Source organism: Oncorhynchus kisutch, unplaced genomic scaffold, assembly GCF_002021735.2.
Source record: "Oncorhynchus kisutch isolate 150728-3 unplaced genomic scaffold, Okis_V2 scaffold2210, whole genome shotgun sequence".
Taxonomy (NCBI): Eukaryota; Metazoa; Chordata; class Actinopteri; order Salmoniformes; family Salmonidae; genus Oncorhynchus; species Oncorhynchus kisutch.
The window spans coordinates 17439-33624 of NW_022264155.1; the positions used below are offsets into that span (position 1 = coordinate 17439).

Genomic DNA, 16186 nt, shown 5'->3' on the forward strand with positions numbered 1-16186 from the left:
AAAGCACTTTTTTTTATTGTTTCGTCCAACATCCCGGAACCATAATCCAATTTCATCTTTGATATGAGATGATTCTGAAAGCTCTACCACTATGTTCAATTGACCATCTGTTCTTTAAATGGGGCAATCTGCAATAGCTACATCCATGTTTGGACTGATGAAATAAATAAATGTACCCATTGATTATTTAAGAATATAACTTATAAATGCCCCATGAGCTTAGTTCAACTGTCGTACCCCATTGTAACCCAAAATATATGTTTGTTTTACTCCAATGTTTGTAAACAAACACTCTATAGCCTCGAAACATGGTTACAACTATAATTGTGATATCATGGCTGGTCACTCGTTGCATCTATAGCTCTGTATATGAATTTGAGTGGTTGCATTTCTCTAGCCCCACATCCCTCAGCTTTTTAGCGAAACAGTGGCAGGGGGTTTGCTTTGTTATCGTTTCAACTGCTGATTGCCGCTTTTAAAGATATGTCCAGATATGACAATAAACCATACATCAACATTTAACCCAACGTGAGAAAGAAATGCAATTGATTTTGGTTGAGTGGGATTTTTATACAGTACTTATACTGTAAGTGAAATAAACCCCTTTAACCCAATCTAATATTTTCAGATATTTGATATTCGTACTAAGCAGATTTAGCACCATTCTGTCAGTTGAGAAATATTGCTTTGAAATACATGTCTTCATATTATCACAAAATACACTACTTCAATGTTGCCCTATTATTATCTGTCTATTTCTACACTTCTGGGGGCCTGAAATTGGTGCAGAATAATAATAGTAAGAAGAATTACAAAGAAGAAGACGAAGAAGATCATTAGAATGCTGTCTTTCATTCCAACCAATACAAGACCACTCCAGTTTTAGTCCCACTTCACTGCAGATTAAATACATTTATTTGTTAGTTTTCTAGCTTGTCCTCGTTTCTTTTCCTCCCACCCAAGAGACCCGACAATCCTCCTGTAACTTCCCTTCAGTCATTCATGATGTATGTCATCATGGCTGCGTCCCAAACAGCCCCCTATTCCCTACATATTCCCTATGTAGTTCACATGCACTACTTTTGACTAAGCCTACATCACATGTAGGTAATAGGGTGCCATTCGAGACACAACCATAGTCCCTGAAGATATCAAAGAGAACAGTCGGTGGTAAAATCTCATAGAATTGCAACATTCTACCAAGAAGCTGTGGGTGTAAAAACCCAATGTTAAAGGTCAGATTCAGAGGTTTTTATCTCTATCAAATCATTTCTGGGTAACAATTAAGTAACTTACTGTGATAGTTTTCAATTAAACTGGTCAAAAAGAAACAAAAATGGCTTCTTGGCAAAGATTTCTCAAGTAAGAATTCAGTTAGGACTGTCTGGTAGTGGTCTGAGTGGGGAGGGGACAACTGAAAACTAGCTGCTATTGGCAGAGAGGTTTGGAACTCTCTTTCTTATTGTTCTATTAACTCATTCACTGCCTGGTGATGTCACCATAACTCCATAACACCAAAACAGGCTGAAATGTATTTTTAAACAGCTCTTCTGAAAAAGACTCTGGGCATTCTCATAATTTCACAGTATTATTCCAACCTCATAGTGTGGAAATATATATATTTTTTAAATGTAGAAATTCACGTTTTTGACTGCACTGGGCCTTTAAACTACCTTTTTAACTGTGGTTGGCTGAGAAGTAGATTTTTTTCAGTTGCTACAATCTTCAACACTGTCATTCTTATTTCGTCTTCTGACAACACAATAACTACAAGTATTTTTCAGTTTCTGTTTTACTTTGGCTGACAGTCTGATTCCCTAACAAACTAGTTTTATTCATTGAATTACTTCGTATCCATCGAGTGTTTCCTCCATTGCATTGATGTTGATTTGTGATGTGTTTAAAATGCATTCTACATTTTAATTCCACATCAGTGCTGCTTGGTTCATAAGATTGGCTCTGTTCATTCTGTATAATAACATGTGTAGGAATGAGATTGGCTCTGTTCATTCTATATAATAACATGCGCAGGAATGAGATTGGCTCTGTTCATTCTGTAGAATACTATGCGTAGGAATGAGATTGGCTCTGTTCATTCTGTATAATAGCATGTGTAGGAATGAGATTGGCTCTGTTCATTCTGTATAATAACATGTGTAGGAATGAGATTGGCTCTGTTCATTCTTTATAACATGCGTAGGAATGAGATTGGCTCTGTTCATTCTGTAGAATACTATGCGTAGGAATGAGATTGGCTCTGTTCATTCTGTATAACATGTGTAGGAATGAGATTGGCTCTGTTCATTCTGTAGAATACTATGCGTAGGAATGAGATTGGCTCTGTTCATTCTGTATAACATGTGTAGGAATGAGATTGGCTCTGTTCATTCTGTATAATAACATGCATAGGATTGAGTTCACTCTGCTGGTTCACTCTGCTTTTGTCAGAGGTCTGGGAAGTGAGAAGATACTGTAGTGTAAGTAATGTCTGACCAATCCCTTAATATACTGTAGTGTAGGCAGAGCCGGTCCTGTCCTCCCTGGGGCCCTAAGCAACATTCTGCTAAGGGGCCCTCCTACCTGACCCGAGAGAACATGTCAACCATTTACCATTGCCACACAGTCCCACCTGACACTTCAGTGCTCCCAGTACAATCCTCCCTCCTTTAAAACAGTTTGCTCCATCTGTCGGTCTAAGAATAAGTAGACCTATACAGAACAGACTGAGGTATAAACAAGCCATATTTATTTAACAAAATATTTTCTATAGAATCTTAAGATAAGTGTATATTAACATTAACATAAATAAGAAATGATAGAAAATATAGAAAATAACAAAATATAACACTGAGCTTTGGCTCTGCTGCCTGGTAATTAGTCCAGTCCTCACAATATTATACAATTAGCTTTGTCTATACAATGTAAACATAAGCCTATAGGCTCTGGCTGCAGCTATATGTCTCAAAATAGTCAAGTAAAACCTACAGTTGAAGTCGGAGGTTTACATACACGTAGGTTGTAGTCATTAAAACTAGTTTTTCAACCACTCCAAATGTTTTGGTAACAAAATATAGTTTTGGCAAGTCGGTTAGGACATCTACTTTGTGCATGACTGTCACGCCCTGGTCAAAATATTTTGTGTTTATCTTTATGTATTTGGTCAGGCCAGGGTGTGGCATGGGGTTTTTGTATTGGGGTGTGTTTTGTCTTGGGGTTTTGGTGTTAGTATTGGGATTGTAGCGTAGTGGGTTATCTAGCAAGGTCTATGGCTGTCTGGAGTGGTTCTCAATTAGAGGCAGGTGTTTATCGTTGTCTCTGATTGGGAACCATATTTAGGCAGCCATATTCTTTGAGTTTGTCGTGGGTGATTGTCCTATCTGTCCTATGTGTACTCTCTGTTAGTTTGCACAAGTATAGGCTGTTTTCGGTTTTCGTTTATTGTTTTGTAGTGTTCGTGTTTAGTCGTGTTTACGTTTGTTTAAATAAACATGGATCGCAATCGACACGCTGCAGTTTGGTCCGACTCTCCTTCATCACAACTAGAAAGCCGTAACAATGACACAAGTTATTTTTCCAACAATTGTTTACAGACAGATTAATTCACTTATAATTCACTGTATCACAATTCCAGTGGGTCAGAAGTTTACATACACTAAGTTGACTGTGTCTTTAAACAGCTTGGAAACTTCCAGAAAATTATGTCATGGCTATAGAAGCTTCTGATAGGCTATTTTACATAATTTGAGTCAATTGGAGGTGTACCTGTGGATGTATTTCAAGGCCTACCTTCAAACTCAGTGCCTCTTTGCTTGACATCATGGGAAAATCAAAAGAAATCAGACCTCAGAAAAAAATTGTAGACCTCCACAAGTCTGGTTCATACTTGGGAGCAATTTCCAAACGCCTGAAGGTACCACGTTCATCTGTACAAACAATAGTACGCAAGTATAAACACCATGGGACCACGCAGCCGTCATACCGCTCAGGAAGGAGCTGCATTCTGTCTCCTAGAGATGAACATACTTTGGTGTGAAAAGTACAAATCAATCCCAGAACAACAGCAAAAGACCTTGTGAAGATGCTGGAGGAAACAGGGTTAAAAGCATCTATATCCACAGTAAAACAAGTCCTATTTCGACATAACCTGAAAGGCCGCTCAGCAAGGAAGAAGCCACCGCTCCAAAACCACCATTGTTTTGTTTGGAGGAAAAAGAGGGAGGCTTGCAAGCCAAAGAACACCATCCCAACTGTGAAGCACGGGGGTGGCAGCATCATGTTGTGGGGATGCTTTGCTGCAGGAAGGACTGGTGCACTTCACAAAATAGATGGCATCATGAGGAGGGAAAATTATGTGGATATATTAAAGCAACATCTGAAGCATCTGTCTGGAAGTTAAAGCTTGGTCGCAAATAGGTCTTCCAAATGGACAATGACCCCAAGCATACTTCCAAAGTTGGCCCATCTAAAGCAATTGGCCAAAATTCACCCAACTAATTGTGGGAAGCTTGTGGAAGGCTACCTGAAACGTTTGACCCAAGTTAAACAATGCTACCAAATACTAATTGTGTGTATGTAAACTTCTGACCCACTGAGAATGTGATGAAAGCAATAAAAGCTGAAATAAATCCTTCTCTCTACTATGATTCTTATATTTCACATTCTTAAAACAAAATGGTGATCCTAACTGACCTAAGATAGGGAATTTTTACTAGGATTAAATGTCAGGAATTGTGAAAAATGTTATGTATTTGGCTATGGTGTATGTAAACCTCCGACTTCAACTGTATACAGCTATGTGATTAACTTTGGTTCCCTCTACAGCCTGGGCATTTTCAGCATTAGCATGGGCACCAGTCTGTCTGGGCACCAGTCTGTCTGGGCACCAGTCTGTCTGGGCACCAGTCTGTCTGGGCACCAGTCTGTCTGGAAGAAATTGAGAAACTATCTCACATAGTTACGCAGTTATTTACATAAATGCACATCTGCTATAAAATCTTAAATGTTAAGTGTGTAAACATTTTAATGTTTTAATTAAAATCTTACCATCAAAATATTCCTCTTCTGCACTTTCTTGAGGCAAAATCATCAACGATGTCATCATAGGACATGTGATTCCCCACGTCATGATTTATACTCATGATGGCCAGACCACTCAAACTTTCCTGTGACATGAAAGACCTCAGGTAGCTTTTGATGAGCTTTCATTTTGAAAAGGTTAGGATAGAGTTCCTCAAGGTTGTTCTCACAGAGACAGGAAAGCAGCTCAAAGGCAGTCAGTCATCTTGTCTGATGGCAGATCAGGTACATTCTGAATCTCATGTGCCAGATCCATTCCACTGATGTCACAGACATCTCTGAAGGTTAGAGTGTTTTCAACTTCCATGCAGTGAGCCTTTAAAGATTCACTGGACATCTGAGAGGCAGTGCTGAAGTTCAGCAGCACTCCATATTCACGAACACATATTTGTGTTTTAAATCTCTCATCCATGGATGTCACAGCAGACTCAACCACAATGTTGAAGTAGTTGACATCAAGGTTTTTCAGTGCATCAGTCCCTGGTTCATCAGGAGCCTCATAGCTGAAATGTCTCTTGCTGTTTCCCAGTCTCTCATCTTTCAAAACAGCCTCCACATTCATTTCTTCACAAATGCATTTGGCTGTTGTCTGGGCCTCAGAGAATCCAGTTTCCCAGTATGTAGTGAGGGAGGCCTTTGCCTTTGAGATTACATTTACTGTGACCTCCAACTGCATTGAGGGGGATTGGAGGAGCTTGTTCACCTTGTTTGTCATTGTCAGTATCTCACACCATACGACACAGCAAATCAAAAAGCGGTTGGACCCAACTTCCTCTGCAAGTGCTCGTGCCTCCACAGGATCGTTGATCGTCTGTCTGGCTTCCGGTAATGCCTCCCGAACCTCAGAAGCCTGATACCTGATTGCATGAACACTTTGGAACCTACTCTCCCATCTTGTCACTATCAGACTTCACGGTTATGTTCACGTGTTTCTTCAAAACACTCCATCTTTTTGTGCCAGCTGAAAAGAAGGTGAAGCTCTTTCACTAATGCCCAAAAACCCAACTGCATCTTTTGAAGATTTGGCAGCATCTGCAATGACAAGGTTTAGAGTATGTGCTCCACATGGGATGAACACGGCTCTGGGATGTTTTTTTGCAGTCTGGCTTTACTCCTTGGTGCTTGCCTTTCTTGTTGGTCTCATTATCATAAGCTCGCCCTCTGCAATCTTCAAATGGAATCTTGAGCTCGTTCAGCTTATCTAAGATGACAGTGGACAGATCCAAGCCTGTTGTAACCTCAACATTCACAAAGCCGAGGAAGTCATCCTTGATCTCTGGCTTTCCCTTTAAAGCCACGCTTCTCAGAATAATGAATATTTGCTCCTGGTGACTAATGTCAGGTGTACAGTCCAAGATAATGAAGATGTACTTTGAGTCTCTTACTTGAGTCACTATTGCTTCCAGAATCTTGTCACTCACAGTCTGTATCATCTCATTCTGTGTGCGCTTCCCAAGGTAATGAGCATGTGTCTCTCCATCTTTAATTTTGTTAAGATGATTTTCCATAACGGGGTCAAAAAAAAAATTCAACCTATTTTAGGAAGTTTCCATTATCTGGTTGGAAGAGTTTGTCTGATGAACCCCTGAGAATGCTAGGTTTATTTCAGCCAGAGATTAGGTGATACTTATTTAACATGTAAGGACATCCTGCAATCTCTTTCTTTCAGCCTCCAAAACTGTCATTTGTCTCTGGTCAAGAGTCTGTCCCCGACTTAGGCGCAGATCAAGTTCTCTCCACTGGGTCTGTCATAGTATTTGCTGAAGCTGGCTGTACTGGGTCTGTGTTAGTACTTGCTGAAGCTGGCTGTACTGGGTCTGTGTTAGTACTTGCTGAAGCTGGCTGTACTGAGTCTGTGTTAGTATTTGCTGAAGCTGGCTGTACTGGGTCTGTGTTAGTATTTGCTGAAGCTGGCTGTACTGGGTCTGTGTTAGTACTTGCTGAAGCCAGCTGTACTGGGTCTGTGTTAGTATTTGCTGAAGCCAGCTGTACTGGGTCTGTGTTAGTATTTGCTGAAGCTGGCTGTACTGGGTCTGTGTTAGTACTTGCTGAAGCTGGCTGTACTGGGTCTGTGTTAGTACTTGCTGAAGCTGGCTGTACTGGGTCTGTGTTAGTATTTGCTGAAGCTGGCTGTACTGGGTCTGTGTTAGTACTTGCTGAAGCCAGCTGTACTGGGTCTGTGTTAATATTTGCTGAAGCCAGCTGTACTGGGTCTGTGTTAGTATTTGCTGAAGCTGGCTGTACTGGGTCTGTGTTAGTACTTGCTGAAGCCAGCTGTACTGGGTCTGTGTTAGTATTTGCTGAAGCTGGCTGTACTGGGTCAGTGTTAGCACAGAGGTTGCTGCTGGAAAGCGCAAGTTTCATTTTGTGCACTCGCTTATGAACTCATGTTCACACGCGACACGGTTATCTTTTCCGAGCTGCAGTTTATAAACAGCGTTGCCCGTTGGCGTTTATCAAACATAATAAATAGTTGCATTTCACTCTCACTTTTGTCAGGCACAAAGCAGAACACAGCCCTGGAAGTGGCTGGCAAGCAAGCAAGACACAGACAGAACAAGAGATGCACTGCCCAGCTAGGTTAGCAAGACAGACAGACTAGAGAGAGATGCACTGCCCAGTTAGGTTAGCAAGACACACAGACTAGAGAGAGATGCACTGCCCAGCTAGGTTAGCAAGACAGACAGACTAGAGAGAGATGCACTGCCCAGCTAGGTTAGCAAGACAGACAGACTAGAGAGAGATGCACTGCCCAGCTAGGTTAGCAAGACAGACAGACTAGAGAGAGATGCACTGCCCAGCTAGGTTAGCAAGACAGACAGACTAGAGAGAGATGCACTGCCCAGCTAGGTTAGCAAGACAGACAGACAGACTAGAGAGAGATGCACTGCCCAGCTAGGTTAGCAAGACAGACAGACTAGAGAGAGATGCACTGCCCAACTAGGTTAGCAAGTCAGACAGACTAGAGAGAGATGCACTGCCCAGCTAGGTTAGCAAGACAGACAGACTAGAGAGAGATGCACTGCCCAGCTAGGTTAGCAAGACAGACAGACTAGAGAGAGATGCACTGCCCAGCTAGGTTATTAAGACAGACAGACTAGAGAGAGATGCACTGCCCAGCTAGGTTAGCAAGACAGACAGACTAGAGAGAGATGCACTGCCCAGCTAGGTTAGCAAGACAGACAGACTAGAGAGAGATGCACTGCCCAGCTAGGTTAGCAAGACAGACAGACTAGAGAGAGATGCACTGCCCAGCTAGGTTATTAAGACAGACAGACTAGAGAGAGATGCACTGCCCAGCTAGGTTAGCAAGACAGACAGACTAGAGAGAGATGCACTGCCCAGCTAGGTTAGCAAGACAGACAGACTAGAGAGAGATGCACTGCCCAGCTAGGTTAGCAAGACAGACAGACTATAGAGAGATGCGCTGCAAGCTAGCACATCAACTTAACGTTACTGTTATTTGCTGATAAACTTGGAGAGGAGAGAACACATGTTTACCTGATTGCTGTTCCTGCAATTCACTTACATTCTCACGTCCTGACCTTAGTTCCTTTTTTATGTCTCTGTTTTAGGTTAATCAGGGCGTGAGTTGGGGTGGGCATTCTATGTTTTGTAGTTCTATGTGTTTGGCCTTGTATGGTTCCCAATCAGAGGCAGCTGTCAATCGTTGTCTCTGATTGAGAACCATACTGAGCTCAAGCCTGTTTTCCCACTATAGTTTGTGGGTAGTTATTTTCCGTTTCAGTGTTTGCACCATACGGGACTGTTTCGGTTTTCATTTATTCTCTTGTTCTTTTGTATTTTGTATTCATTCTTGATTAAAAGGTATTATGGATACGTACCACGCTGCACTTTGGTCCTCCTCTCCTTCCACCAACAAAAATCATTACAGAACTACCCACCAAAAAAGGACCAAGCAGCGTGGTAACTAGGAGCAGCGTGGAAAGGACTCATGGACATGGGAGGACATTCTGGATGGGAAGTGTTCCTACACATGGGAGGAGATCCTAGCTGGAAGGGATCGCCTCGCATGGGAACAGGTGGAGGCAACCAGGAGAGCGGAGGTAGCAGGTAGAGGGAGCCAGCGATTTGAGGGAACACGGCTGGCAAGGCAGCCCCAAAAATGTATTGGGGGGGTCACACGGGGAGATTGGCGAAGTCAGGTAGGAGACCTGAGCCAACTCCCCGTGCTTGCCATGGCGAGAGAGTGACCGGGCAGGCACCGTGTTATGTGGTGAAGCGCACAGTGTCCCCAGTGCGCACGCATAGCCCGGTGCGCTACATCGCAGCTCCTCGAATCGTCCGGGCTAGAGTGGGCATTGAGCCAGGAGGGATGATGCCGGCTCAGGGCATCTGGTCTCCAGTGCGTCTCCTCGGCCCGGGTTATACGGCACCAGCCCTACGCACGGTGTCCCCGGTTCGCCAGCCCAGCCCAGTGCAGTCTGTTCCAACTCTCCGCACTTGCCGGGCTACAGGGGGGATCAAGTAAAGACAGGTTGTGCAGGCTCGTTGCTCGAGACCTCCAGTGCACCTCCACGGCCCAGTGCATCCGGTGCCTCGGCCAAGGAAGAGGCCGCCTGTATGTCTCCCCAGCCTGGTGAGTCCTGTGCCTGCTCCCAGAACCAAGTCTGTCCTGAGCTGCCAGAGCCGTCCGTCTGTCCGGAGCTGCCAGAGCCGCCTGTCAGTCTGGAGCTGCCAGAGCCACCCGTCAGTCCGGAGCTGCCAGAACCGCCCGTCAGTCCGGAGCTGCCAGAGCCGCCCGTCAGTCCGGAGCCGCCAGAGCCGTCCGTCAGTCCGGAGCCGCCAGAGCCGTCCGTCAGTCCGGAGCCGCCAGAGCCGCCCGTCACTCCGGAGCCGCTCGCCTGTCAGCCACGCCAGAGCCTCCCGCCTGTCCGGCGCCGTCAGAGTCTCCCGCCTGTCCAGAGCCGCCAGAGTCTCCCGCCTGTCCGGAGCCGCCGAGTCTCCCGCCTGTCCGGAGCCGCCAGAGTCTCCCGCCTGTCCGGAGCCGCCAGAGTCTCCCCCCTGTCCGGAGCCGCCAGAGTCTCCCTTTTATTCGGGGCCCGCGGTAAGAGTCCCCAGTTCGGGGTCGGCGGCGAGGGTCGCCACTCCAGAGGCGCCACCTAAGTGGGCCAAGACTAAGGTGGAGTGGGGTCTATGTCCCGCACCAGAGCCACCACCGCAGTGAAATGCCCACCCAGACCCTCCCCTATAGGTTCAGGTTTTGCGTCCGGAGTCCGCACCTTTGGGGGGGGGGTACTGTCACGTTCTGACCTTAGTTCCTTTTCATGTCTCTATTTTGGTTTGGTCAGGGGGTGAGTTGGGGTGGGAATTCTATGTTTTTCATTCTATGTTTTGTATTTCTGTGTTTGGCCTGGTATGGTTCCCAATCAGAAGCAGCTGTCTATCTTTGTCTCTGATTGAGAACCATACATAGGTAGCCTGTTCCCACCTGTGTTTGTGGGTAGTTGTTTTCTGTTTTGTGTATTGCACCTTGCGGAACTGTTCGTTTGTTGTTTTTGTTCTAGTGTTCGTATTTATTAAACATATTATGAATACTTACCACGCTGCACCTTGGTCCTCTTCTCCTTATCCCGACGACATTCGTTACATATAGGGCCGCCCGGCTCTGAGTGTAGGTTCTGTCTGCCCAAGACCCTTAATATACTGTAGTGTAGGTGCTGTCTAACCAAGCCCCTTAATATACTATAGAGTAGGTGCTGTCTGACCAAGCCCCTTAATATACTATAGAGTAGGTGCTGTCTGACCAAGCCCTTAATATACTGTAGTGTAGGTGCTGTCTGACCAAGCCCCTTAATATACTATAGAGTAGGTGCTGTCTGACCAAGCCCTTACTGAACCAGAACTATCAAGACACACAGCGTCAAAAGAGCCATGACACTGTCTTATCAACTCCGCTCCTCGGACACACACACACACACACACAGAGAGAGACTGACAGACACGTGCGTTTACCATGTGAGTACGTCCTCAACCTGTCAGTGTGGGTGATTACTGTTCTGTTCCCTCTTACGTTTCCCTTACTGTAAGACAACACTGGGTCTTTGTAGCATCCAAATATATGGCTGGAAATAGCTCATTACTAGATTTCCTCTGAATTGATAGTGGCGTTGTGGACAAATTGCTTCCTAACTTTTCAAAATGAACACTTGTTCAATCAGACAAACCATTATGGCACAAAGCTTTATCAATGCTTTACTGCACAAGAAAGCCATCGGGTAAGACCACAATGGTTGAGCAGTATGAGTGAAGAGACAGGCAGAAACGGTGTAGAGAAGATCAGTGTTCAGAACCAAATGACATTTTGGGGCGTTTGTCTTCGTGGGCCGGTCTCCATTGCATGTCAATGGAAAACCATTTTGCACTGCCTTCTCTTTTATGGCCTTTGTCTCCCGCCAGAGAGTTGTTTTCTCATCCTCTAATAGTTTTCTTCAATAAAGATGAAGATGTTTTATGCCTGTCTTTCTCATGATAGATTACTGGGCACTCATCCCTATTTCTCTGATTTGAGTTCTCTGTTGTGGTGTATAGGACTGTCTTTACTGTTGTTGTGGTGTATAGGACTGTCTTTACTGTTGTTGTGGTGTATGGACTGTCTTTACTGTTGTTGTGGTGTATAGGACTGCCTTTACTGTTGTTGTGGTGTATGGGACTGTATTTACTGTCGTTGTGGTGCATAGGAGTGTCTTTACTGTTGTTATGGTGTATGGGACTGTCTTTACTGTTGTTGTGGTATATGGGACTGTTGTTGTGGTGTATAGGACTGTCTTTACTGTTGTTGTGGTGTATAGGACTGTTGTTGTGGTATATAGGACTGTTGTTTACTGTTGTTGTGGTGTATATGACTGTTGTGGTGTATAGTACTGTCTTTACTGTTGTTGTGGTATATACAGTGCCTTGCGAAAGTATTCGGCCCCCTTGAACTTTGCGACCTTTTGCCACATTTCAGGCTTCAAACATGAAGATATAAAACTGTATTTATTTGTGAAGAATCAACAACAAGTGGGACACAATTATGAAGTGGAACGACATTTATTGGATATTTCAAACTTTTTTAACAAATCAAAAACTGAAAAATTGGGCGTGCAAAATTATTCAGCCCCTTTACTTTCAGTGCAGCAAACTCTCTCCAGAAGTTCAGTGAGGATCTCTGAATGATCCAATGTTGACCTAAATGACTAATGATGATAAATACAATCCACCTGTGTGTAATCAAGTCTCCGAATAAATGCACCTGCACTGTGATAGTCTCAGAGGTCCGTTAAAAGCGCAGAGAGCATCATGAAGAACAAGGAACACACCAGGCAGGTCCGAGATACTGTTGTGAAGAAGTTTAAAGCCGGATTTGGATACAAAAAGATTTCCCAAGCTTTAAACATCCCAAGGAGCACTGTGCAAGCGATAGTATTGAAATGGAAGGAGTATCAGACCACTGCAAATCTACCAAGACCTGGCCGTCCCTCTAAACTTTCAGCTCATACAAGGAGAAGACTGATCAGAGATGCAGCCAAGAGGCCCATGATCAATCTGGATGAACTGCAGAGATCTACAGCTGAGGTGGGAGACTCTGTCCATAGGACAACAATCAGTCGTATATTGCACAAATCTGGCCTTTATGGAAGAGTGGCAAGAAGAAAGCCATTTCTTAAAGATATCCATAAAAAGTGTCGTTTAAAGTTTGCCACAAGCCACCTGGGAGACACACCAAACATGTGGAAGAAGGTGCTCAGGTCAGATGAAACCAAAATTTAACTTTTTGGCAACAATGCAAAACGTTATGTTTGGCGTAAAAGCAACACAGCTCATCACCCTGAACACACCATCCCCACTGTCAAACATGGTGGTGGCAGCATCATGGTTTGGGCCTGCTTTTCTTCAGCAGGGACAGGGAAGATGGTTAAAATTGATGGGAAGATGGATGGAGCCAAATACAGGACCATTCTGGAAGAAAACCTGATGGAGTCTGCAAAAGACCTGAGACTGGGACAGAGATTTGTCTTCCAACAAGACAATCATCCAAAACATAAAGCAAAATCTACAATGGAATGGTTCAAAATAAACATATCCAGGTGTTAGAATGGCCAAGTCAAAGTCCAGACCTGAATCCAATCGAGAATCTGTGGAAAGAACTGAAAACTGCTGTTCACAAATGCTCTCCATCCAACCTCACTGAGCTCGAGCTGTTTTGCAAGGAGGAATGGGAAAAAATGTCAGTCTCTCGATGTGCAAAACTGATAGAGACATACCCCAAGCGACTTACAGCTGTAATCGCAGCAAAAGGTGGCGCTACAATGTATTAACTTAAGGGGGCTGAATAATGTGTGCACGCCCAATTTTTCAGTTTTTGATTTGTTAAAAAAGTTTGAAATATCAATAAATGTCGTTCCACTTCATGATTGTGTCCCACTTGTTGTTAATTCTTATTTTACCTTTGTTGTGGTGTATAGGACTGTCTTTACTGTGGTTGTGGTGTTATAGGACTGTTGTGGTGTATAGGACTGTTGGGTGTATAGGACTGTTGTTGTGGTGTATAGGACTGTTGTGGTGTATAGGATTGTCTTTACTGTTGTTGTGGTGTATAGTACTGTCCTTTACTGTTGTTGTGGTGTATAGGACTGTCTTTACTGTTGATATGGTGTATAGGACTGTTGTTGTGGTGTATAGGACTGTTGTGGTGTATAGGATTGTCTTTACTGTTGTTGTGGTGTCTTCACTGTTGTTGTGGTGTATAGGACTGTTGTTGTGATGTATAGGATTGTCTTTACTGTTGTTGTGGTGTATAGTATTGTCTTTACTGTTGTTGTGGTGTATAGGACTGTCTTTACTGTGGTTGTGGTGTATAGGACTGTTGTTGTGGTGTATAGGATTGTCTTTACAGTTGTTGTGGTGTATAGGACTTTGTCTTTCATATCTTTATACCCTCTGAAAATTATCTCTCTAGCTCTAACTTTTGTTTCTCCCTCTTCTCTCTCTCCTCTCTCTCTCCATCCCTCCCATTTATCCCCCTCTCTTTCTCTCCTCATGTTTCTCTCCCCTCTCCTCTTCATGTTCCAACACAGGCATCTTCAAGAGCACCTGCTACATCGATGTGCGCTGGTTTCCCTTTGATCTCCAGAGGTGTGACCTGAAATTTGGCTCTTGGACCTATGGGGGCTGGTCTCTGGACCTACAGATGATCGAGGCAGATATCACAGGTTACATCCCCAACGGAGAGTGGGACCTAGTCGGTAAGAGTTAGTGGCTGGCCAGTATTGGACAAGATATTGTCATCACAAAACCTGGGTTCTGATGGCAAGGTTGTTTGGAAGACTGTGCTGCCAGTCCTGTATGGGCCATATACCGTTATTCTTCTTACAGTATCTGTTTTGGACAAAAGTCTCTAAATTACAATATTACATCAAATGATTACAATAACTGTTTTGAACAAGCATGGAAGTTTGGGATAACTCACAAATATACCCAGACTATATTTTTTTAAATGTTGAGTTTAACTTTCAAACTCGATGGTCAAACTATAAAAGCTAGATCCTGTATGTATGATTGATCACATTTAAATAAAATAGGAGAATTCATTTTAAAGGCTTTTCCTCAGCAGTACAGATCTTTAGTGATATTGGCTTCTACGGAATCCCTGGCAAATTGACTAATGTGTTTACAAGAGAGGGGTTCTAATGAAATGCTTCTACGGAATCCCTGGCAAATTGACTAATGTGTTTACAAGAGAGGGGTTCTAATGAAATGCCATCCCAGTGCTGAATATAGTTTTTCTTGCATGTTGAACTGCTTATAAAAAAAATGGCAGACACTATTACTGTGATGGGGAACTGATGAAAACTAACAGGACCATTTGATTCAGGGTCAAACTCCCAACACCTTTAACTTACAAAAGTTTCCTTATTGTGAAACACCATTCATTTGCCTGGGGAAAATACATCCATTACTGCAAATCATCACAACCCAAATTGAGTCCTCAACTGTAATTGACTTCCTATATTGTTGTCTTCCTGTGTTATGATACAGAGGTGCCGGGGCGCAGAAACGAGCGCTTCTATGACTGTTTGTAAGGAGCCTTACCCTGACGTAACCTTACCGTGGTGATGCGTAGACGTACCCTCTACTATGGCCTCACCTCCTCATCCCATGTGTTCTCATCTCCACCTTGGCCCTGCTTGTATTCCTCTACTGCCTGCAGCTCTGGGGAGAAGATATCACTGGTCAGCTACGTGGGTTGGTGGGTTGGTGGGTGGATGGGTGGGTGGTGGGTGGATGGGTGGGTGGGTGGGTGGATGGGTGGGTGGGTGGATGGTTGGGTGGGTGGGTGGGTGGGTGGATGGTTGGGTGGATGGATGGATGGATGGATGGATGGATGAGTGGATGGATGGTTTGGGTGGATTACTACTATTGGACATTAAACATAATAGGTTATTAAATCAACAAACTGTAACTAGCGGTGTGGGGTTGTCATCTAAGGAGTTCTCATTGTGACAAATTCTAAAATGAAAGTACAAACATCATGATATTAATTGATGTCGATTTGTGTGGAAATTAAGCATATATTAGGATAGCTAGGATCAACCCAGCTTGGGGCAATCTAGCTTGGGGCGGCAGGGTAGCCTAGTGGTTAGAGCGTTGGACTAGTAACTGAAAGTTTGCAAGTTTAAATCCCCGAGCTGACAAGGTACAAATGTTGTTCTGCCCCTGAACAGGCAATTAACCCACTGTTCCTAGCCGTCATTGAAAATAAGAATTTGTTCTTAACTGACTTGTTAAATTAAAATAAAATTAAACCTACATGCCAGGCAAGACACCCTATACTTCTTATTATTTTGAGTTTATAACTCAGTATTCACTCAATCCTCACTGAGGGAAACCAGCCACTGGAAAAATATTCATGAAAAGCTCCAGCAGTTGGTCATCAAGCAAATTCTTATTCACCTTTCAGAAGTCAGGCTTCAGTCTCCAGATTACTCTGATTTATCATTCAGTGCTAAGAGAATCATATTGAACATCCTATTTCCATCTCTCAGAACCTGGCTGAGTGCTGACTGTTGGCTTCGAGCTGTATAAGGCATAAGGCGATTTATGTATG

At 43.7% G+C, this 16186-nt stretch overlaps 1 pseudogene; it reads left to right on the forward strand.

Annotated features, from left to right (window-relative positions):
* The window catches only part of LOC109877011 (neuronal acetylcholine receptor subunit alpha-7-like), a 30297-nt pseudogene extending 14973 nt beyond the window's left edge, over window positions 1-15324 (forward strand).
* The last annotated feature ends 862 nt before the right edge of the window (window positions 15325-16186 follow it).